This window comes from Arachis hypogaea, chromosome 1, assembly GCF_003086295.3.
Source record: "Arachis hypogaea cultivar Tifrunner chromosome 1, arahy.Tifrunner.gnm2.J5K5, whole genome shotgun sequence".
NCBI classification, from domain to species: domain Eukaryota; kingdom Viridiplantae; phylum Streptophyta; class Magnoliopsida; order Fabales; family Fabaceae; genus Arachis; species Arachis hypogaea.
The window spans coordinates 88,718,083-88,743,135 of record NC_092036.1 but is presented as its reverse complement, the minus strand read 5'-3'; the positions used below and the strand labels follow the sequence as shown (position 1 = coordinate 88,743,135).

Sequence of the window (25,053 nt, the reverse complement as noted above, 5' to 3'; positions counted from 1 at the left end):
AGAGTGGCTCTGCTTAGAATTCTCTGTCTGTTGCTGAGAAAATGATGGAAAAGACTTGCCATTGCTAAACCTGTTTCTTCCACCATTATTGTTGTTGAAACCTTGTTGAGGTCTCTGTTGATCCTTCCATGAGAGATTTGGATGATTTCTCCATGAAGGATTATAGGTGTTTCCATAGGGTTCTCCCATGTAATTCACCTCTTCCATTGATGGGTTCTCAGGATCATAAGCTTCTTCTTCAGATGAAGCGTCCTTAGTACTGCCTGGTGCAGCTTGCATTCCAGACAGACTTTGAGAAATCATATTGACTTGCTGAGTCAATATTTTGTTCTGAGCCAATATGGCATTCAGAGTGTCAATCTCAAGAGCTCCTTTCTTCTGATTCGTCCCATTGTTCACAGGATTCCTTTCAGAAGTGTACATGAATTGGTTATTTGCAACCATTTTAATGAGTTCTTTAGCTTCTGCAGGCGTCTTCTTCAGATGAAGAGATCCTCCAGCATAGCTATCCAATGACATCTTGGACAGTTCAGACAGACTATCATAGAAGATACCTATGATGCTCTATTCAGAAAGCATGTCAGAAGGACACTTTCTAATCAATTGTTTGTATCTTTCCCAAGCTTCATAGAGGGATTCACCTTCCTTCTGTCTGAAGGTTTGGACTTCCACTCTAAGCTTACTCAATTTTTTGAGGTGAAAAGAACTTTGCCAAGAGTTCAGGCTTTCTTTAGGTTGTGAGTCCAACCATATCCTAGCTCTGTCTCTTACAGCAAAAGGGAATAGCATAAGTCTGTAGACCTCAGGGTCAACCCCATTGGTCTTGACAGTGTCACAGATTTGCAAGAATTCAGCTAAAATCTGATGAGGATCTTCCAATGGAAGTCCATGGAACTTGCAATTCTGTTGCATTAGAGAAACTAATTGAGGCTTAAGCTCAAAGTTGTTTGCTCCAATGGCAGGGATAGAGATGCTTCTCCCATAGAAGTCGGGAGTAGGTTCAATAAAGTCACCCAACACCTTCCTTGCATTGTTGGCATTGTTGTTGTTTTCGGCTGCCATGTCTTCTTCTTGTTTGAAGATTTCTGTTAGGTCCTATACAGAGAGTAGTGCTTTAGCTTCTCTTAGCTTTCACTTCAAGGTCTTTTCAGGTTCAGGGTCAGCTTCAACAAAGACTTGCTCCTGCTCAAATGAAAGAGAAGAAAACAAGAAAATATGGAGTCCTCTATGTCACAGGATAGAGATTCCTTGAGGTGTCAGAGGAAAAGAAGAATTGAAGGAGGAGGTAGAAGAATTCAAACTTATCAAGAGGGATTGAGTTCGAATTGTGTATTGGGGAGGAGTGTTAGTCCATAAATAGCAGGATGTGAGAACAGGAGAAGAATTTTTGAAAATAAATTAAAAGATTTTTAAAAGAATTTTGAAAATTGATTGATGATTTTTGAAAACTAAGATTGAGAAAGAAATAAAGTGATTTTTTTTTTGAAAAAGATTTTGAAATTAGAAATCAAAAAGATATGATTTGAAAACTATTTTTGAAAAAGATGTGATTAAGAAGATATGATTGAAAAGTTATGGTTTTAAAAAGATATGATTGAAAAACAATTTGATTTTGAAAAATTATGAAAACTTGAAAAAAAATTTGCATTAAAAACAAAATCTTCCCCCTTGTCCCATCCTGGCGTTAAACACCCAGAATGGTATTCATTCTGGCATTTAACGCCCAAAATGCTACCCTTTTGGGCGTTAAACGCCCAGCCAGGTATTCTGACTGGCGTTTAAACGCCAGTTTTCCTTCTTCACTGGGCGTTTTGAACGCCCAGCTTTTTCTGTGTAATTCCTCTGCTGTATGTTCTGAATCTTCAATTCTCTGTATTATTGACTTGAAAAGACACATTAAAAATTTTTTGGATTTTTAATGATGAGGAATAATCAAAATGCAACTAAAATCAAATAAACAATGCATGCAAGACACCAAACTTAGAAGTTTGTATACTATTGACACTAACAAATTGAGAATGCATATGAGAAACAACAAAACACACAAAACAAGAGAATATAAAGATCAGAGCAAGTAAATCATCAAGAACAACTTGAAGATCAATGAAGACACATGAAAAATGCAAGAAGAACAGAAACATGCAATTGACACCAAACTTAAAATGAGACACTAGACTCAAACAAGAAATATTTTTGGTTTTTATGATTTTGTAAATTTTTTTGGTTTTTTTTTTTTTGAAAATTATGTGGAAAAAGAAAATAAAGAGATTCAAAATTTTTAATAAGAATTCCAAGAATCATGCAATGTTAGTCTAAAGCTTTTGTCTAAAGAAATTAGACATGGCTAGCCAAGCTTCAGCAAGACATTGCATTCAAGAGCTAAATTGATGAAAATCAATCAGCTTTGGTGATGATAAGAACATCACCTTGAAACTCTAGAATTCATTCTTAAAAATTCTGAAGAAAAATACATAATCTAAGCAACAAGATGAATCGTTAGTTGTCCAAACTCGAACAATCCCCGGCAACGGCGCCAAAAACTTGGTACACGAAATTGTGATCATCAACGGCGCCATCAACATGGTACGCTCAATTGCAATCTCAACTCTTTATCACAACTTCACACAACTAACCAGCAAGTGCACTGGGTCGTCCAAGTAATAAACCTTACGCGAGTAAGGGTCGATCCCACGGAGATTGTTGGTATGAAGCAAGCTATGGTCATCTTGTAAATCTGAGTCAGGCGGATTCAAATGGTTATGGAGGATTAATGATTAAAAGATAAATAAAACATAAAATAAAGATAGAGATACTTATGTAATTCATTGGTGAGAATTTCAGATAAGCGTATGGAGATGCTTTGTCCCTTCTGTCTCTCTGCTTTGCTACTGTCTTCATCCAGTCCTTCTTACTCCTTTCCATGGCAAGCTGTATGTTGGGCATCACCATTGTCAATGGCTACAGTCCCGTCCTCTCAGTGAAAATGTTTAACGCGCTCTGTCACAGCACGACTATTCATCTGTCGGTTCTCGATCATGTCGGAATAGAATCCAGTGATTCTTTTGCGTCTGTCACTAACGCCCCACAATCGCGAGTTTGAAGCTCGTCACAGTCATTCAATCCTTGAATCCTACTCAGAATACCACAGACAAGGTTTAGACCTTCCAGATTCTCTTGAATGCCGCCATCAATTCTAGCTTATACCACGAAGATTCTGATTAAGGAACCCAAGAGATATCCACTCAATCTAAGGTAGAACGGAGGTGGTTGTCAGACACACGTTCATAGGTGAGAATGATGATGACTGTCACGGATCATCACATTCATCAAGTTGAGGAACAACTGATATCTTAGAACAATAATAAGCCGAATTGAATAGAAGAAAAATAGTAATTGCATTGATACTTGAGGTACAGCAGAGCTCCACACCTTAATCAATGGTGTGTAGAAACTCCACCGTTGAAAATACATAAGAACAAGGTCTAGGCATGGCCGAATGGCCAGCCTCCCGTAATCTAAGAACTAGATGTCCAAAGATGATCCTAAGATCTAAATTGATCAAAAGATGTCTAATACAATAGCAAAAGGTCCTATTTGTAGAGAACTAGTAGCTTAGGGTTTACAAAGATGAGTAAATGACATAAAAATCCACTTCCGGGCCCACTTGGTGTGTTCTTGGGCTGAGCATTGAAGCTTTCATGTGTAGTGACTTTTCTTGGAGTTAAACGCCAGCCTTTGTGCCAGTTTGGGCGTTTAACTCCCATTCTCGTGCCAGTTCCGGCGTTTAACGACAGAATTCTTGAGCTAATTTGGAACGCCGGTTTGGGCTACCAAAACTCGGGCAAAGTATGAACTATTACATATTACTAGAAAGCCCAGGATGTCTACTTTCCAACGCAATTGAGAGCGTGCCAATTGGGTTTCTGTAGCTCTAGAAAATCCACTTTGAGTGCAGGGAGGTCAGAATCCAACAGCATCTGCAGTCCTTTTTAGCCTCTCAATCAGATTTTTGCTCAGGTCCCTCAATTTCAGCCAGAAAATACCTGAAATCACAGAAAAATACACAAACTCATAGTAACGTCCAGAAAAGTGAATTTTAAATAAAAACTAATAAAAATATAATAAAAACTAACTAAAACATACTAAAAACATACTAAAAACAATGCCAAAAAGCGTATAAATTATCCGCTCATCACTTACTCTTTTCCATACACACTCCCAAAAATTCCCTTTCTTCTTACATCTTCACCAAGGTTGAAGCTCCCTTCTCCATTCTCCTCTATCTATTTTCTTTCTATTTTATTTTCTTTTCCTTCTTCTCTATCTTTATTTTGCTCAGAGATGAGCAAACTTTTTAAGTTTGGTTTTGGGCGCTCCACTTTTTTCTTTATTCTACTATCTCCGTAGCACCCAAGACTGGAGAATCCTCCTCAAGAAAGAGGAAAGAGAAAACTCCTACCTCTAATGCATGGGATTTCTCTCGGTTCTCATCTAAGACACATGAGGATCGCTTTTATGAGGTGGTGCACAAAAAGAAGGTGATTCCTAAGGCCTACTTCAATCTGAAGCCGGATGAGTACCCGGAGATCCAGTACCAGATTCTGAAACGGGGTTGGAAAGTTCTGGCCAATCCCGTAACTGAGGTTGGAGCATTGATGGTGCGGGAGTTCTACGCCAATGCTTGGGTGACTTAAAAGCAAGTCCATGGCATGAACCCAGAGCCGAAGAACTGGCGTACCATGGTCAGAGGGCATATCATAGATTTCAACCCGGGGAGTGTGAGGGTGGCACTGTAGTTACCATCATCCAGAGAGGACCCTCATTCATACACTCAGATGGTCAATACTGACCAGAGGTTGGATCAAGTTCTTGCTGAAATTTGCCTCTCTGGAGCTCAGTGGAGGAGGGATTCCAGAGGTCAGCCCTACCATCTGGGTAGGCATGACCTCAACCAAGTTGCTCAAGGATGGTTGGAGTTCATCCAACCATGCTTGGCAACATGGTAGAGGTACATGAGGTGATCCCTTAGGAGTTCTACAGGATAGTTTACAAGGCCTCCACCTCTGCAAGACTGGCTTTTCCTCACCTTATCTACCGCCTTTGTACAGCAATTGGAGCTCACATTGATGGAAATACCTCGATCGATATTGAGAGGCCGATCACTAGAAAAGGTATGGAGCATGTTCACGCTAGAGAGCTCGGATATGGACTACAGAAGGAACCAGTTCCACCACCTCCACAAGATTTTCTGGAGATACCTCAGGGAATCTATTTCCCCGTGACTACTAGGCATAGTTATAAAAAACAAACTGGATCATTCGGTTCGACCAAAAAACCGGTGAATCGGACCCCAATCCGATTCGGTTTAATCCTTGGACCGTTAAGGAGAAAATCGGTGTGAGCTGGTAAGAACCAGATCAAACTGGTCAAAATCGACGAGAACTGGGGCAAACCAGTTTAACCGAACCAGTCTACTTGAAAAAATTTTTAAAATGTCTCCACCAAGTCTCGAACCAAGAACCTCTGAGCAAAAATAGCCTCCACTTGCCACTCATCCATTGGACTTCTTATTACTATCTGTGACAAATATTAATTATATAGTATACATAAATATCTAATTTAATTTAATTTTTTTCTATTTTCAAATTAATTATATTCTAATTATATAAAATTATTAACATAAATATAAATTTTACTAAAAATTTATTAATTTACCTGATCTATTTCAATGCTAGTATTGTGATTAAGGTTATTTATTTTGATATTAGTGTTAAAATATTCTAATATTATAGTTAGATGATAAGTTTTGTGAATTAATTATTTTTTTATTGTGTCAAATTAAGGTACTATTGTAGTATTACTGATAAATTTTATGGTTTTTTATATTAATTATTTTTAGAAGTTGAGACTTGATTCTTCATAAAATATTAGTGAAGATATGTATTTCAAAGTTTAATTTAAGCTTTTAACTATTTCATATTTTATATTTACGTGAGACCGGTTTTATCGGTTCAACCAGTAATTTATCGATTGAACCAATAAACCAATAACGTGACCGATTCGATTACTAGTTCGGTTTTGTCAACTATGCTATTAGGACCAGTTGACCACATCTATAGGAGAGCTGACATCATCTGTTGATTAGTTGATGATAGAGCATCAGGATCACTCTGCTCACCAGCTGGTGGAGGAGCAGAGGAGGCAGGGGCACGACATAAAGGATCTGAAGCGCCAGAGAGGATTCCCCAGAGGGAGTAGTAGCCACCATGACTGAGGTGGTTGAGTTTCACTCTCCTCTCCCTTATCTTATTTCTATTTTTCAGCATTTTATTCTATTTTCTATTTTCTACTCTAAGTTTGCATGATCACTAGAAGGATTTTCTTACTTTCTTGTTAATTGTTTATTTTAGCATTTTATGTTTATCTTTAAAAGATATCTCATGTATTGCCCACTGAACTTAAAGAATTATCAAAAGAAAAATAGTAGTACAATGCATGAGATTTGGGTTATATATATATATATATATGAATTTTTCTAGTTACTTTGATGTGGTGGCATTATTTTTAATTCTGAATGAATGAATTAACTATGCATATTTGATATTGGAGTTGAGAATATTGGTTCTTGAGGAACAGGAATTTGGAAAAGTATTATTGATTCTCTAAAATAAGAAAAGATTGATTCTTGGAGCAACTAGCACAAAGAATTAAAAAGAAAAGAAAAATAAAAAAGAAAAAGGTCTAGGGCTTTGAGCATCAATGGTTAGGAAGGTCAAAACTGATCTAATGCTCAAAAGAGTGGTTTTTTCTAACTATATGCTTGTGGTGTGAAGGTGTCAAGTAACCCTTGAGATTGAGCACCTAAAGTCATGATCTATTGCTATTACAAAGTATGCCTAAGGCTCTGAGCACCACTATCTGGGAGAAGTAAAAAGGAAAAATTAAAACTCAAAGAGTGCTCCAGTTAAGTGTTTGTGGTGTTCTTGTTTCAAGTTAAGCTTAAAGACAAAACACTTCACGGCTAGGCTCAAGGTGCAAAGCACCAAAGAAAAGAAAGAAAAAGCTGTGTTCAAGAATCAATTAGCGCTTAAAGAAGAGAATCTATAATATCATCCGAGTTCTAGTTCTAAATGATACTAATATTTCTGAGCTTCAAAGAATAGTGAGATGCCGAAACTATTTAGAGTTAGAGTGTCATTAGCCCCACTCAGTGCCTAGACCTGAGCTTAAATAACAACTCAAGTCTCAGACATTTTCTCTGCTTGGTCCTACATTGTCTTGGGTTACTTGAGGACAAACAACAGTATAAGTTTGGTGTTGTGATGCGTGAGCATCTTGTACCCTTTTTCCCTTCATTTTCTAGTTGTTTTTTAATAGATTTTATTTAATTTCATGGTATTTTAGTGCAAAAATCCTCTTTATATGCTACTTTGAGTTGTTTTAGTGTTTTTATGATTTCAGGTAAAATTCGAAGCAGATTAGCAGGGTTTGGAGCTAAATTAGAACAACTGGCAGCACAATCCCTAGGTATTTAGCGCTAGCAAGGGATACAATCTAGCAACGATGAGACCCCCTTTAGGGCACTAAACACCCAATATGGCGTTTAGCGCCAGCAAGCATGGTCCGAAATCCCTCTCTTTGGGCTTCCCAATATGATTTAACATTTATTAGTTATATTTTTTGTAATTTTTATTTACAAACAATATCTTTTAGTTTTAGGATTTATTATTTTATTTTATTTCCAAATCAAATTAGGTTAGTATAAAAGGAAAAAGATCACTTGTATCTTGCAGGATCGCTCTCTTCCGTATGTTTTCAGAACCCTAGTTTCTCTGTAAGTTATGAGCAACTAAACCCCTTGGTTAAGGTTAGGAGCTCTATTTACTTCTATGGATTAAGACTATTGCTTTTCTATTTTAATTAATATATTGATTCAGTTTCAATGATTGTTTTTGTTCTTAATCTTATAAATATGGGTGGAATAAGAGTATGACCTTTATTCTACTTGAATTCTTGTGATTCTCGAGAGAGTTATCTCGCTTGAACAACAGCTTGAAAACAAATTCCTCCTAAATTGCTAATTACATGAACTAATTGGGATATGTGACATATAATCCTATTAGCTTTGGATAATTAGGGTTTTTATGGCCATAAACTAGTTTTTGAACTTAACCCTCTAATCGGAATTAAGTGACCACGAGAGTGGCGGTTAATGAAGATTAGAGGAGGCTAAATCACTAAGAGATTAGGGTTTAGAAATTTACAGTTTGCCATGGAATAAATCATACATTGTTAAAATAGTTTGTAAAAACTTTTAATCCAGAAAAGTAAACATCTCCGAAGCCTTAACTGTTTTTTCTCATTATTGTTACACCAAACTTGTTATTTGCTTTCTTTACGCTTTTAATTATTGCTTTATACATTTTCAACCATTAACAACCTTTTCTGTTCACCTACTAAGTCAATTGGATAACAATTATTGCTCAGTCCGAGAATCCTCATGGGATCGACCCTCACTCACTTAAGGTATTACTTGGATGACCCGATGCACTTGCCAATTAAGCTGGGCGAGTTTCTAATTCGTGCAACAGAACTTTCTCCTTGGTGGATGATGCACACCTAACACCAAACTTAGGTTTGATGTCTGGGGAATTTGTATTGTCCCCCCTCCAACGAAGGCTTGAGCTACAAACTCTACTTTACCTCATTAAGGGGTTCTTAGAGACTTGGAGTAGTGAATTCATCCTTCATTCAATTATCTTTTTCACTTGAGTGTTGTATGGATCTAAAAACCTTGAAGATCAAAATCTCCTCATGTACCCTAAAAAAAATTCACCTTTTTTCACAATAATCATAGCTCTTCCAATGGCTAGGAATGACCTTACCGAGATTATAGAGGCATTTTCATCCTCTTTAATGTCAAGGATCACAAAATCTGCTAGGAGAAAGAATTTTTTCACCTTGACCAAGACATTCTCCACTATTCTATGTGCATGTTTCAGAGACATGTCTGCCATTTGTAATACTATTTTTATTGATTATGCCTCTTTGATTTGCAACTTCTTCATCACAAACAAGAGAATCAGATTGATACTTGCACCTAGATCACATAAGGCTTTGTCAAAGGTTGTGCTCCCAATAGTGCATGGAATCTAAAAACTCCCTGGATCTGGCAACTTCTTTGGCAAGTTGCTCTAAATGATTGCACTACATTCCTTGGTCAGGACTACAGTTTCATCTCCATTTAAAGCCTTCTTCTTAGAGAGTAAGTCCTTCATGAACTTAACATAGAGCGGCATTTACTCCAGAACTTTAGTAAAAGAAATATTGATCTTCAACTTTCTAAAGAATTCCAAGAACTTTAAAAACTATTTGTCCTTGGTCTCCTTTTGGAGCTTCTGAGGATATGGCATCTTTGGCTTGTGCTCAGGTGCTCTAGGCAATGGCGAATTTTTCTCATGATCAATTGGAAAGGGGTTATCTGGATAATTACTCAATAATTACTCAACAAATTCATGATATACAATAGAACTTCAGCAAGCTATTACAACATCAAATTCATGATTCCTCTACAAAATTTCAGCAACAATTACAATACAATCATACAGAATTATCATCAACAACAAAATCACAATTAACAACTACACATATATCTAATCTAATCACCTAATGCTTTACCTCTTGATTATCTTAGACTACCAAAATTCAGTTTCTGAATTTTTCTAATAGCAAGAGATCCTATCATTACCACAACTCATATTTTGTCACCAGGTTTGGCCACTTGTACAAATGATGATTATAGCTCCAAAAAGAAGGATGTTCTTCCTTTTCAAGCCTGAATACATAGCTGTTCTTTAAAGAAATTTTAAGCTAGCAAAAATTGAACAGAATGAGGTTTGGGATGTCGAATTAGAAGAAGAAAAAAAAGTAAAAGTGAAAACGTTGCTGGTTCTTACCAGACAAAAAAAATTGAAGAACATATTGATGAAGATGGTAGAGCTCCCTCTCAACTTTTGTCAGCACCTTTCTTGGTTCTCTATCGCACTCCCTCTCTCATTTCTTTCTTCTATTTTTGTGTGCCTCTGATGACCTAGATGAATCAAGCGTTCATAGAAGAAGAAGAAGTAGAGAAGCTCGTTCTTGCTCTCCTTCTCTCAGTTTCGATTTCGCTCTTTATCTCTCTCTATCTCTCTCTCTTTTTGCTGCCTTCTGTTTTCCTTTCTTTGTGAAGTGAAGAGGGTGAGAAGCACTGACAAATGATATATATATATATATATATATATATATATATATATATATATATATATATATATATATATATATATATATATATATAAATTGGATATGAGGTGATGAAGAGAGCTTTGTTGGTTTCTTGCTTCTCAAACACCTAGGCATGAGCTTTAATGGGAAGCGTTGGCCAATGGGGGGGATCATGGTTGGAAGCTTCTCTGTGGTTTGGTTACAGAAGGAGAAGGAATAAGGGGAATTAAGGCTGAATTATAGTTAGGCTTCTCCTAATGTTATTATGATCCTGATCATGTTTCGGTTAAACAAATAAAAATAGTTGTTCAATGTGTTTTGATTCACGGTTAACTAATCCTAATAATATATCTATACTTCTCTTTAATTAATTCATCAAAGGAACAATTAAATATATGGTAGTTAATTAATAAACTAGGATTTAAGATTGCGATAATATTTATTCCATAAAATAATTAACTAAAATGATAATTTTTTTAATTACCGAGTCTTACTGTCAGATTACAGAAAAACTCTAACTTGATGAGTAAAGTTTTAACTATAATTTCTCTCAAGTTTCTGATCATGTTGGTTGAAAAATAAATTTTATGAAGTGTGGAGATATAATGTAGAGGAGACAAAATTGTGGTTTTATGAAGAAAGACCGGTTTAATTATAAAAATAGTAGAGTTAGTTTGGTTTGGTTCAAGCTTAGCTAGATTTTTGGTTCTTTATTTTTCTCTAGGTAATCTTCCTAAAGACTTCATGAATTTTGGTTGAAGATAATTCTTTGATGTCATTGTTGAATTTCCAAAGAAAGAAGAATACGATTTAATAATTAAACCGTATTAGTTTAAACAACCGGCAACGTAGGAATTGGTAGTTGAGAGAATCTCAGTTCCAAATTGAGTTTAGAAAATTCTAGTAAGCTAATTCAGTTAAGAAAAGCTAGTAGTAAAGATTCTATAAATGAATTTAACTCGATGGTCAAATTCATCGTTATCAGTACGACTTTTGGCTTAGGGCACACTTTTACTTATTATTACACTTTCTTTTCTTTTCACTTATCCATCCTAAATCCGACTTATAAAATATGATAAGGTGATTCTCGAACATCTATCAAATTCTCATAACAGAATTTCCAAAAATAAATCTTCTTCTTCTTGTGGAGAAACGGGGTGTTATACTCTCAATATGTGTTCAAACTTCTCTGAGATTCTTCTTCTTGTTCTCTTCTTCTTTACTCTTAACTAAGACCACTATCATAATTTCTTCATGGTTCGGTGAGCGTGGATAATCGAGATTGAAGAAAGTGTAGAGGCTCTTGCTATAAAAGGAACTGAAATCCAGCTACAATGGTGGATGGCTCTATCACAGAGTTTGAAGTGAATAGTGCTCAGAATCAGGATCTCTCTGCTGCCGAATTATGAATCCTAGCTCATCTTTTGATGAGCCTTTCAGATCTGTAATCTGGTGAAGCAAAATCAAGCAAGACTTATCTGTCAGATCTAGCTAGTGTTTATTACTTATCCCCTAGTGAAAACCTTGGAATCTGAGAACCTTGGAATCTTCATAGTCTCTATCATTTTAAGCATTCAAAATTATGATGCTTGGTCTATATCTATGTTGTGAGCTTTGAAACTGAAAAACAAGTTAGGATTTGTTGATGGAACCGTACAAAAACCAAATAGGGAAGATCTGGAATTTATAGCATGGGAGAAGTGTAATACATTTATTGTCTCCTGGCTTAATCTGTTTTTGAGTAGTAACATAGCACAAGTGTGGCTTGGAACAAACTAGCAGTGGATTTCTAGGCAGATTTGAAGCACCAGCACTATTGTGTAGATACGTTTCGCATTGTCGAACTAGAAGAGGAGTTATACACGATGAAACAAGGTGACTTGAGCATTACTAGTTACTACACAGAATTGAAGGCTGTATGGGAAGAGATAGAAGGTTTCCAACCGATTTCACCATGTGTTATATGTGCTAAGAAATATGGCCTTGGAGTGGTTAGGAGCTATTGAATGAGGACTTATGCGGTGTGGTTCCTAAGGGTATTAAACGAGCAATATAGAGCTGTTTGTTCCCAAATTATGCTTACAAAACCTATTCTCGCTATTAATGAGATATTTCCATTTCTCACTCAACAAGAAAGACTATTTACTGGTTTAGATTTGGAGGCACAAAGTTTTGCTATTCTGACCAATTCAGTTCATAATTTCAATGACTCCACTCTCAGGGGCAGGGGATGCAGCGATCAAGGTGGAAGAGGCAGAAGAGCATCGTCGAAGACTTGCTGTCATAAGTCTGGTCATCTAGTAGATACATGTTACCAGAAGCATGGTTATCCACCTCACCTATAAAGGTCAAACACACCACGAGATTTGAGAAACGGATATGTAGTTAATAACATTGTTGCTGATGGTGATGAGAAGCACAATAGCAACCTCAATTAGACAAAGAGAATAATGTTCAAACAGTGACTAATCAGAGTTTCAGAGAAGCATTATATGTCTTTCTTCGACAGAAGTGTGCACAGCTTAATCAAAAGGAGAGTGTGAGAAATGCCTACCAATCCACATCAGGAAAGAGAGGTATAAATTTAGAGGCTTACACACTTTTCATGAGCTCCCATATTGCACATCTTTTATCGGTGAGAAGTTTTTTATTCAAACTCATGGGTGTTAGACGCAGGTGCTACTAACCATGTGTCTTACTCGTTGCATTTTTTTTAAAACCTTTAGGCATATTAGGCCCGTTTTGGTCAAATTACCAAATGGATCACAAAACAACAAGTGTGAGTGGGACAGTGGTGTTCTCAGATACACTCTGTCTTACGGATGTGTTGTATTTACCAATTTTTAATTTTAACTTACTCTTTGTATCTAAGCTCACAAAAAGCTTGCATTGCAAATGTATTTTCACTTATGAATGTTGTGAGATACAGAGTTGGAGTTCCTCGAAGACAATTGGGCACAACTAGAGCTGAAAATATATTATAAAACAAATTTGTATTCATCATTAGCATTAGAACATTTTAAGCATTCAAGGACCATGACACATCATAGAAATAAAGAAAACTCCAAGATAGATTCGGTTTTTAGTTCCAATATTGAAACAGCCACTTTGCCTTTATTTCCTCAAGATTTTTCTTTTAGTGATTCGTGGCATAATATATTAGGACATATACCATATTGTGGATTTGATATCATCAAACAAGTTTACCCTTATGTAAAGCTTTCTAGTGCTGATTGTATTCGACCATGTGATTATTGTCATTTTGCGAAATAAAAGAAGATTGCCTTTTCCTCTTAGTGATTCCAAGAACAAGAATAATTTCGATTTAATTCATGTAGACATTTGGCGCCCAATTTCGGTTTTATCTATACAAGGTTCGAATACTTATTAACTATAGTAGATGATAAAAGTATATTTGTGTGGGTTTATTTTATGAAATTAAAATCAGAAGCAAGTGTGTTACTTCAATTGTTTATTACCTTTGTTCAAACACATCTTAATGCACGAATCAAAACTGTTCGATCTGATAGTACACCGAAATTTAAGCTTTCTTCCTTTCATCAAGAGCAAGGTATTTTGCAACAAACCTCATGTTAAAAGCCCTCAACAAAATGGCGTTGTTGAAAGAAAACATCAACACATTCTCAATGCTACAAAGGCATTAATTTTTCAATCTAATTTACCCAATTCTTTTTGAAACTTTGCAGTGGGACACGCTGTTCACTTGATAAACCGATAGCCCACTACGGTTTTGAAAAATCAAACACCCCATGCAGTGTTATTTAGGAAGAACGCATATATTAAGCACCTAAAGACTTTTGGATGCTTAGCTTATGCATCCACCTTGTCTCATGGAAGAAAGAACTAGATAAGAGAGCACACAAAATGATTTTTATTGGTTTTCAAAATGGGATAAAAGGCTATGTTCTCAATGATCTATTCACTTGAGAAATTTTTTCAATAAATGTTGAGGTTTTTTAGCATTGCTTTATTTTTAGTCTACCCAAATTAACTCTTGATGCTGATTCATTTCCCTCAAAGCCCGTGTCTTCCCTTGATCCAACTATTTGCATTGACCCTTTCTATGGTAGTTACCTTCTATTCCCTGTTGCATCTCATGCTTTTGATGCATCTTGTGCATCTCTATCTCATGCATCTCTCTCTCTCTCATGCACCTTCTTATGCCACCCATGTTCCTGCATCTACTGATTTAGCAGTCCCACCATCCCTTGCTCTTTTAGCCAGTCCTTCTCATTCCCAACCTCATCTTAGGCGTTCAACTCATGCTAGGAGAACCCCAAATTATTTATGTGATTATCATTGCATGCTTACTTGAACAGGGGCTTTTAGCTTACAATCGAATTCAAGGCTCTATGGTCTCTCTCAAATAGTGGATTATGATAAGTTATCTCCCTTTCATAGAGCCTTCTCCCTTCCTATAACCATTACAATGGAGCCGAAGACTTATCAAGAGGCTGTTGTACATGAGTGTTGGTCGAATTTCCATTAATCTAAAATTACTCGCTCTTGAACGGAATCAAACTTGGACTATCACTTCTTTACCAGCTGGAAAATATCCCATTGGATGTAAATTGTTCTTCAAAGTCAAGTTTCATCTGGACGGGAGTGACAAAAGGCACAAGCCGCAACTTGTAGCTCGCGGTTATAGACAACGGCTTGCATATGATTATTTTGATACGTTTAGTTTGGTTGTGAAGATCACCACTTTAAGGATCTTACTTACTCTTGCGGCTGTGCGTGGCTAGGAATTGCACCGGTTAGACGTCAACACATCCTTCTTGCATGGTGAACTGCAGAAGGAGATGTATATGGCACCATCTCCGGGTCTTGATGTTCCAACCAGTTCTGTGTGCAAGTTTGACCATTCTCTATATGGGCTTAAGCAAGCTAGTCGACAGTAAACGTTGCGATTAAGTGATTTTATGTGGTAGCACGACTTTCTTAAGTCTTCCCATGATCACTCTTTTCTTACCAAGTGCACCACCCATGGTTTGGCCACATTCTTGTTTATGTAGATAACTTGGTTTTGTCCGATGACAGCCTTGTTGAGATTGAGGCTATCAAATGGGCTCTTAATACTCAGTTTAGCATAAAGGATTTTGGGAAGTTAAAGTTCTTTCTTTGCATGGAGATGACATGCAGTTCTTGCAGGATTGCTTTGTATTGACATAAATACATCCTTGACCTTCTTGATGAATATTGGCTGTTGGAATGCAATCCTGCTAGTGTCCCTATGTTGTACAATGGGAAACTCTACAGGGAATGTAGCATGAAGCTAGATGATTCCACTCCATTTTGCCAGTTATTGGGGCGGCTGGTCTACTTGACTAATACCCATTTTGATATCACCTTTGTTGTCGGTAAACTTAGTCAGTTTCTTGATTGTGCTTGTGATGAGCATTATAAGGCTGCCTTGCATATTCTGCAGTATCTCAAGCAAGCTCATGCTAAGGGCCTTTTCTTTTCTTCTCAAAATGATTTCAAGCTCTCTGGTTTTGTTGATTCAGATTAGGCGACCTGTGCCGACACTTGCCAATTTATGATAGGGTATTGTTTCTTCTTATGTTCTTCGCTCATTTCTTGGAAGAGCAAGAAGAAAACCACTATGACTTGTTCTTCTTCAGAAGCTGAGTATAGTGCCATGGCCTAAGCAACCAAGGATAGGCAATGGATCTTGTATCTTCTTCATGATTTCAACATTGTTCACACTGATTCAATTAACTTATATTGTGACAATCAATCTGCCTTGTACATTGCTGCGAATTTAGTGTTTCATGAGTGGACTAAGCACCTTGAAGTCGACTGCCATACTGTGTGAGAAAGGCCCAGGCTGGAGTGTTAAAGCTACTTCCGATCACTTCTTCCAACCAAATGGCTAACCTACACATAAAAACTTTGCTGCCAGGTCCTTTTGCTTCCATTGTGTTCAAGTAGGGTATGCTTGATTCGTACACCCCAATTGAGGGAGGATCTGGACAGTATTAAGATGATGTGATTGATGAGGGAAAAAAGGATTCTACACAAACTAACCGGCAAGTGCACCGGATCGCATCAAGTAATAACTCATAGGAGTGAGGTCGATCCCACAGGGATTGATAGATCAAGCAATTTTAGTTGGGTGATGAAGTTAGTTAAGCTAATAAGTAATGATTTGAGTGATTTGTGATTGACAGAAGGTAGATTGTAGGAAATTGAAATGCTAGAAGTAAAGTAGCAGAAACTTAAATGACAAGAAAGGTAAATTGCTAAAACTTAAAATGCAAGAAATTAAAAGAACTGAATCTTAAACTGCAAGAAATGTAAATAATTAAATCTTAAAACGCAAGGAATTAAAATTATAGAATCTAAATTGCAAGGGAATTTGAATAGCGTGAATAGTAAAAGGAATTGGGTGTTGGGATTTAGAACAGAACTGAACAATTGTGAATTGAAGCAAGTGTAGAGAAATCAAAGTGAGAGAAATTTAAGGAAAGTGATTCATCAGGGATTGGAGATATCATAATCCATCATGAATCAAATGGGTCTCAACTCCTTTCTCAATCATATGCATAGATCTATGGCAGATTGAAATTGATTGGATCCCAATTCCTTGGCAATCCAATCTCTCTAATCATAATCAATCTTGCCAATTCCTTGATCTAATTGTCATGAGAAGAGGTTAAGTGCATGTCTCTCATTCATAAGCCACACTAATTCTCAAGATCTCAATTCCTCCTGAATAGTATTGATCAAGAGAATAGTGAAGGATAGAGCTTCAATTCTAATGCAAGTGATTCCCCTTCCGAGGCTCACACAAGCATTCAATTGAATTAAACCCCCTTCCGGAGTGAATAATCCACAATCAAAATAGAAGATACCCAATATCTACACAAATGAATAGAGAAGAAGAAGAATTTCATTGATTCATTGGAATTATAATAGAGCTCCTCCCCCTAATGAAATTGGGATTTAGTTTATCATTGCTCTAGCACAAAACAGAAAAGAAAAATTGCAGAAGATAAAGAACATAAAGAAATTAAAGAGTAGATCTCAAAACTCTAAAAAAACTCTACAAGACTCCTAAAAAGAAGAACTAAAAGAAAGATCCTAATGAAATTAAATTTTCCTCTATTTATACAATTTCCAATTCAGTCATCAAGTCCTTGGAGTGAGCTTTTTGGCCTTTGATGAAGTAGGTCAGAAAAGGGTACTTCCATGCAGCAATCAGAAGAACGTAGAATTCTCAAAGAGAGCGTAGCGCTCATTCACTGACGCGTACGCGTCCTCTGTGCGTGCGCGTCCCTTGCATTGTTGCACCATCAACGCGTACTGATAAGAGAGAATTATACCAATTCGGAATTAAATAGATTTTCGTTGTAAGTATAGTCCGAACCGGAAATGAATCCTCTCAATCAAATTTAATTCAAAAGGGTAGTCATAATTCAATACACAATTATAATCGAGAGTATTTAGACTCTCCGGTCATTCTCCTTAAGAACTAATGCCAACAAGTGCACAATTTTGGTTGCAAGAACAAAGGGGGTTCTCAATGATGAAAGCAAACAATAAAGAGATAAAAGAACGAGACAAAATTGCAAGTAATAAAGTAATAAAAGAACAAAAGAACTATGTATGTAATATGGACAAGTAAAGCTATAAAGTGAGGGAAAAGTAAATTATCATGCCATGAGCGCTCCTCACACGTGCGCGTCCTTTGTGCGTTCGCATGGATAGTAAATTATCATTTCTACGCTCCAGCATCATGTACGCATTTTCGTCAACCACCACTATTGTCACATCGACGCGTATGCATGATGCACGCATACGCGTCCCTTGCCAATTTTCCAATCTCAGTTTTGAAAGTATCGCAAGCGCTGATCCTCCACCCATGCGTACACATCAACCGCATGGATTTGCAAGAATGTCATTCTGCGCATGCACGTTCTGTACGCTTACGCGTCGCTAGAGAGCGTAGCGTTCTTCAATTGAGCACAGCATTCATTTGTAATGCTCATTTCTCTGCTTTTCCTTTTTATCTTTTCACCTGCCATCAATCAAACATGCAATCAAAGTCTCACCAAAATCATAAGGTTTTGCATCATTCATAATAATCTCCTAATTCTTGCATAAATCTCATAATTTTGTATCAAATTAATAATGTTTGATTGAATCGAGATAAACATGAAATTCCACTCCAATTACTTACTTATTATGCAAGAGTGTGCATGAAACCTAATGAAAACAAGAAAGGATGCTAGTAAAAACTAGCCTAAAATGACTTGTCATCACAACACCAAACTTAAATCTTGCTTATCCCCAAGCAAGCAGTAGAGTATGAGAAAAATGAAAGAAAACAAAAAGGTATATTCATCCTTATTTGAAAGTGCTTAGTCTAGGTTCATGGGGTTTCATGCAAACTGTAATTGAAGCTCTACTTTTATTAGTTTTCAGGTTTGAGATGTCCCTTTAAGTGCTAACCAAAGTGCTGCTCTGAAGTCTTTATTCATTAATCCTTGATGTTTGATTTTTTGTTTTTCTTCTGTTGAGAAACCTATTCTCAATTGTAGCTTAGTTTTATGTGTTGCAGTAGCTTTTTAGCTTTGTTTTCCAGTCAACACACCTTCACCACAGACACTTGGCTCACAATTCTTCTCAAGAACATTGATGCCCAGCACCTCTTTGGGTTACTAAATGCTTTGTAGCTAGGTTGCTCTTGATAGTGGACTTTCGGTTGATAATCTCGGATTAGTTAACCCATGTTACCAAGTTTTAAAATACTCCTTAGAACCTAATTGTCCAAGCAGATCCCAGCACAAAAAGCACCACAGGCATATGTTTTAAGGTCCAAGCTATTGGTGTCTAGCCTTATTATTAGTTTCTTTCATTTTTGTTGCCAATTCTTGGCTTTTCTTCCTTTCCCTCTTACTTTTTCCCCTTTTCCAAGGATCTTTATTCATTAAGAGTTCACAAACAGCAGCCTAGCTTATACTATAAAAGAACATTCTAACCATTATCCTTTATTAGTGAGCTTGCTTAGACAATCAAACATATATACCACCACTGAACTTTATTCTAATTCCCACCAAATTGGACAATTTCTACTTTCTATTTCAACATTTTTTTTTTCATGCAAAGGGAGACAAGACATACATTCAAGCAGATGAGTGATGAATCAAACACTCAAACTAGAATACTTTAAATGATAATTGAAAGACAGTAATCAAATAGAATTTAATCAGTTTAAACTACTCAGCAGGGTACATTTAGACTTCCAATTTAGAGCACCTTAAATCAGAGGGAATTCAGTAACAATACAACGTCTTGGTGGTGTCTTCTAGCACTCCCTCTGTTGTCACCATTCATAGCTTTTGTATCCTTCTTAGTGCCCTGGGATGATGGTACATAGTTCCTTCAAGAGATTGATTGAATTCATGCAAAGTTATTGGAAGTTGCTTGTTTCCCAAGCACTTGAAAATGGTTAGCATGCATGCATGGTGATAGGCTTTTGAACTTGCTTTGGTGTGTGAACACCAAAATTAGTTCTTTGCCACTATCTGTTATGCATCAGATTAATCACATACATGAACTTTTGTGCCTCTATTAAAGAAAACCAACTATAAACTAGAAAGCAAACAATGGTTAAGTATTTTTCCTAATTGTTTGGAGCTAATGACTAATCATGCTGAGGGTTAAAATGTGTTTTTAATGAGATTTTTGGTGGAACACCAAACTTAGCATCCTTCATTCACCCTTGAATTGTTTTTGGTGTGTAACACCAAACTTAGCTCCTTGTAATACAGATAAATCTACTTAACTCTTTTATTGATATAGCTAAGAAAAGAAAACTACCTCTAGTTGGGTTGCCTCCCAACAAGCACGTTTTTAGTGCCATTAGCTTGACATCCTCCATTCTAACTCAGTTCATGAATGCTCTCTTCCTTGACATCCTTCATTCTAATCATATGCTTAGCTCTTTGGCCATTTGCTGTGAATGTATCCTTTGTAGCTTCATTCAGTAGTTCAAGGCTTCTATGTGGGAAAATCTTAGTCACCAGATAGGGGCCAGTCTATTTAGACTTGAGTTTCCCAGGAAAAATCTTGAGTTTAGAGTTGTATAATAGCACTTGTTGCCCTGGCTCAAACTTTCTCTTTGAGATTCTCTTGTCATGCCATCTTTTGGCTCTCTCCTTGTATATCTTAGCATTCTCATAAGCTTCCAACCTGAATTCATCCAGTTCATTGATTTGCAGTAGCCTTTTCTCTCCTGCTACTTGGGAGTCAAGATTGAGGAGCTTGGTGGCCCAGAAGGCTTTATGTTCGAGTTCCACAGGAAGGTGACAGGATTTGCCATAAATCAGCTGAAAAGGTGACTTTCCAATTGGAGTTCTGAATGCAGTTATATATGCCCAGAGGGCATCATCCAGCTTTCTTGCCCAGTCTTTTATTGTGACCCCAACTAGCTTCTCCAAAATTCTCTTTAGTTCCCTGTTTGCCAGTTCAGCTTGCCCATTAGTTTAAGGGTGGTATGGTGTGGCCACTATGAATTATCCCATATTTGTGAAGTAATTTTTCCATTTGTCTACTACCAAAATGGCTACCACATCACTAATAAGACTCTTAGGTACCACATATCTGGTAAAAATGTGTCTCTTGAGAAATTGGAGAACAATTGGTGCATCACATGTAGTTGTTGCGATGGCCTCTACCCACTTGGAGACATATTCCACTGCAACCAGAATGTATTTGAAACAGTAGGATGGGGGAAAGGGCCCCATAAAATCTATACCCCAGAGGTCAAACAGTTCTACTTCCATAATGAAGTTTTGAGGCATTTCATTTCTCCATGTTAGTCCACCAGCTCTTTGACATTCGTTACATTGGTGCACAAATTCTCAAGCATCCTTGAATATGGTTGGCCAATAGAATCCACTTTGAAGCACTTTAGCAGCTGTTCTTTCTAGCCCAAAGTGTCCACCATAAGCTGAACCATGACAGTGCCATAGTATGCCTCTCATTTCACTTTCACAGACACACCTTCTGATCATTCCATATGGACATCTTCTAAATAGGAAGGGCTCATCCCACAAGAATTTCTTGGCTTCATTAAGCAACTTCTTCACTTGTTGCTTGGTGAACTCTTGGGGAATCCTTCTTCCCACTTTGTAATTTACAATGTCAGCAAACCAAGGTGCTTGTTGGACTTGGAGAAGATGTTCATCTGGGAATTTCTCATTCACTGGCTGTGGTTCATCTTGGTTGGTCCCTTGTGGTAGTCTTGACAAATGGTCTGCAACTTGGTTCTTGCTTTCTTTCCTATCCCTCACTTCAATGTCAAATTCTTGTAGCAAAAGCACCCACCTGATAAGTCTTGGCTTGGCATCATGTTTAAACATGAGATACTTGAGGGCATCAGGATCAGTATACACTATAACTTTTAAATCAATTAAGTATTGTCTAAATTTATCAAATGCATATACAATTGCCAAGAACTCTTTTTCTGTGGTGGTGTAATTTTTCTGTGCCTCATTCAACACCTTGCTTGCATAGTATATAACATGATGCAGCTTATCTTTCTTTTGTCCCAATACAGCACCAATTGCAACATCAACCGCATCACACATTAGTTCAAAAGGAAGTCCCCATTCTAGGGGTGTGATGATTGGTGCTGAAGTGAGTTTCTTTTTCAAGGTTTTGAAGGCATGCTTGCACTTATCATCAAAGACAAAAGGATTGTCAACCACTAGCAAATTGCTTAGTGGTTTGGCTATTTTTGAAAAATCTTTGATGAATCATCTGTAAAACCCAACATGACCAAGAAAAGTTCTCACTGCTTTTACATTGACAGGTATAGGAAGCTTTTCTATGATCTCTATTTTGACTCTGTCAACCTCTATACCCTTAACTTTATGCCCAAGAATAATACCCTCTGGTACCATGAAGTGACACTTTTTCCAATTCAAAACTAAATTTGTTTCTTGGCATCTTTTCAAGACAAGGGTTAGATGTTGTAAACAAGTATCAAAAGAGTTACCAAAGACAGAGAAATCATCCATAAAGACCTCTAAAAATTTTTTTACCATGTCTGAGAATATGGAGAGCATACACCTTTGGAAGGTTGCTAGAGTATTGGATAGCCCAAAAGGCATCCTCCTATAAGCAAAAACTCCAAATAGACAGATGAAAGATGTCTTTTCTTAGTCTTTGGGATCCACCACTATTTGATTATATCCAGAGTATCCATCCAAGAAGCAATAGTAGGCATGTCTAGCCAATCTTTCTAACATTTGGTCAATGAAAGGGAGAAAAAAGTGATATTTTCTTGTAGCTTCATTCAATTTTCTATAATCAATACACATCCTCCACCCCGTCACTGTCCTTGTAGGAATTAATTCATTCTTCTCATTGAAGATGACGGTCATGCCTCCCTTTTTGGGCATCACTTGGACTGGACTCACCTAAAGGCTGTCAGAAATTGGGTAGATGATTCCAGCATTCCACAGCTTCATCACCTCCTTTTGAACCACTTCCTTCATGGTTGGGTTAAGCCTTCTTTGAGGTTGCACCACAGATCTTGAGTCTTCTTCCAGCAAGATTTTGTGCATGCATATGGCAGGGCTTATGCCCTTGATGTCATCGATTGTCCACCCTAAAGTTGTCTTGTAAGCTTTCAACACTTCAACCAGCTTTACTTTATCTTCCATGTTTAAGGAGGAATTAATGATTACTGGCAAGGTCTCCTCTTCTCGAAGAAATGCATACTTGAGATGAGGCGGGAGTGGCTTTAATTCCTGCTTTAGCACCTCCTCTGTCTTGCCTTCAAAAAAGATTTCAGCTACTCTTTCTTCCATGACATCTTGTTCTACTTCTACTTACTCTTCTCGTTCCTCCTAACCGTTGGCTTCAAGTACTTCTTCTACCAATTATTCTATCATTTCCACCCTCAAATGCTTTTTTTCCTAGGGGGTATTTGGTGCACAAAATTGTGATCATTAATGGCGCCATCAACATGGTACGCTCAATTGCAATCTCAAATCTTTATCACAACTTCGCACAACTAACCAGCAAGTGCACTGGGTCGTCCAAGTAATAAACCTTACGTGAGTAAGGGTCGATCCCACGGAGATTATTGGTATGAAGCAAGCTATGGTCTTCTTGTAAATCTCAGTCAGGTGGATTCAAATGGTTATGAAGGATTAATGATTAAAAGATAAATAAAACATAAAATAAAGATAGAGATACTTATGTAATTCATTGGTGAGAATTTCAGATAAGCGTATGGAGATGCTTTGTCCCTTCCGTCTCTCTGCTTTCCTATTGTCTTCATCCAATCCTTCTTACTTCTTTCCATGGCAAGCTGTATGTTGGGCATCACCGTTGTCAATGGCTACAGTCCCATCCTCTCAGTGAAAATGTTCAACGCGCTCTGTCACAGCACGGCTATTCATCTGTCGGTTCTCGATCATGTCGGAATAGAATCCAGTGATTCTTTTGCGTCTGTCACTAACGCCCCACAATCACAAGTTTGAAGCTCATCACAGTCATTCAATCCTTGAATCCTACTCAGAATACCACAGACAAGGTTTAGACCTTCCGGATTCTCAAGAATGCCGTCATCAATTCTAGCTTATACCATGAAGATTCTGATTAAGGAATCCAAGTGATACACATTCAAGCCTTGTTTGCATGTAGAACGGAAGTGGTTGTCAGGCACGCGTTCATAAGTGAGAATGATGATGTGCGTCACATAATCATCACATTCATCAAGTTCTTGAGTGCGAATGAATATCTTGGAATAAGAATAAGCTGAATTGAATAGAAGAACAATAGTAATTGCATTAATACTCGAGGTACAGCAGAGCTCCACACCTTAATCTATGGTGTGTAGAAACTCCACCGTTGAAAATACATAAGTACAAGGTGTAGGCATGGCCGAGAGGCCAGCCCCCATGATCTAAGAACTAGACGTCCCAAGATGATCCTAAGATCTAAATTGATCCAAAGATAGATAATACAATAGCAAAAATGTCCTATTTATAGAGAACTAGTAGCTTAGGGTTTACAAAAATGAGTAAATGACATAAAAATCCACTTCCGGGCCCACTTGGTGTGTGCTTGGGCTGAGCATTGAAGCTTTCATGTGTAGAGACTTTTTTTGGAGTTAAACGCCAGCTTTTGTGCCAGTTTGGGCATTTAACTCCCACTTTTGTGCAGTTCCGGCGTTTAACACCGGGCAGTCTTGAGCTGATTTGGAACGCCGATTTGGGCCATCAAATCTCAGGCAAAGTGTGGACTATTATATATTGCTGGAAAGCCCAGGATGTCCACTTTCCAACGCAATTGCGATCGCACCAATTGGGCTTCTGTAGCTGCAGAAAATTCACTCTGAGTGCAGAGAGGTCAGAATCCAACAGCATCTGCAGTCCTTTTCAGCCTCTGAATCAGATTTTTGCTCAGGTCCCTCAATTTCAGCCAAAAAATACCTGAAATCACAGAAAAACACACAAACTCATAGTAAAGTCCAGAAAAGTGAATTTTAAATAAAAACTAATAAAAATATAATAAAAACTAACTAAAACGTACTAAAAACATACTAAAAACAATGCCAAAAAGCGTATAAATTATCTGCTCATCAGTATTGCATGACTTTAGAAACATTGATGACCATTTGTTCATCATGCACTCTGAGGATCATTTCTTCTTTCTCTACATCAATGATAACTCTTGCTGTGGCTAAGAAAGGTCACCCCAGGATAACAGAGTTATGTCCCTTTTCATCCATGTCCAAGATAA

The 25,053-nt window shown here is 37.3% G+C and overlaps 1 non-coding gene across 1 annotated transcript; it reads left to right on the top strand.

Moving 5' to 3' along the window:
- Positions 1 to 573: 573 nt before the first annotated feature.
- Positions 574 to 681, top strand: LOC112712653 (small nucleolar RNA R71). Its single transcript, XR_003157869.1, has one exon. It is a non-coding gene; the product is annotated as a small nucleolar RNA R71 (small nucleolar RNA).
- The last annotated feature ends 24,372 nt before the right edge of the window (positions 682 to 25,053 follow it).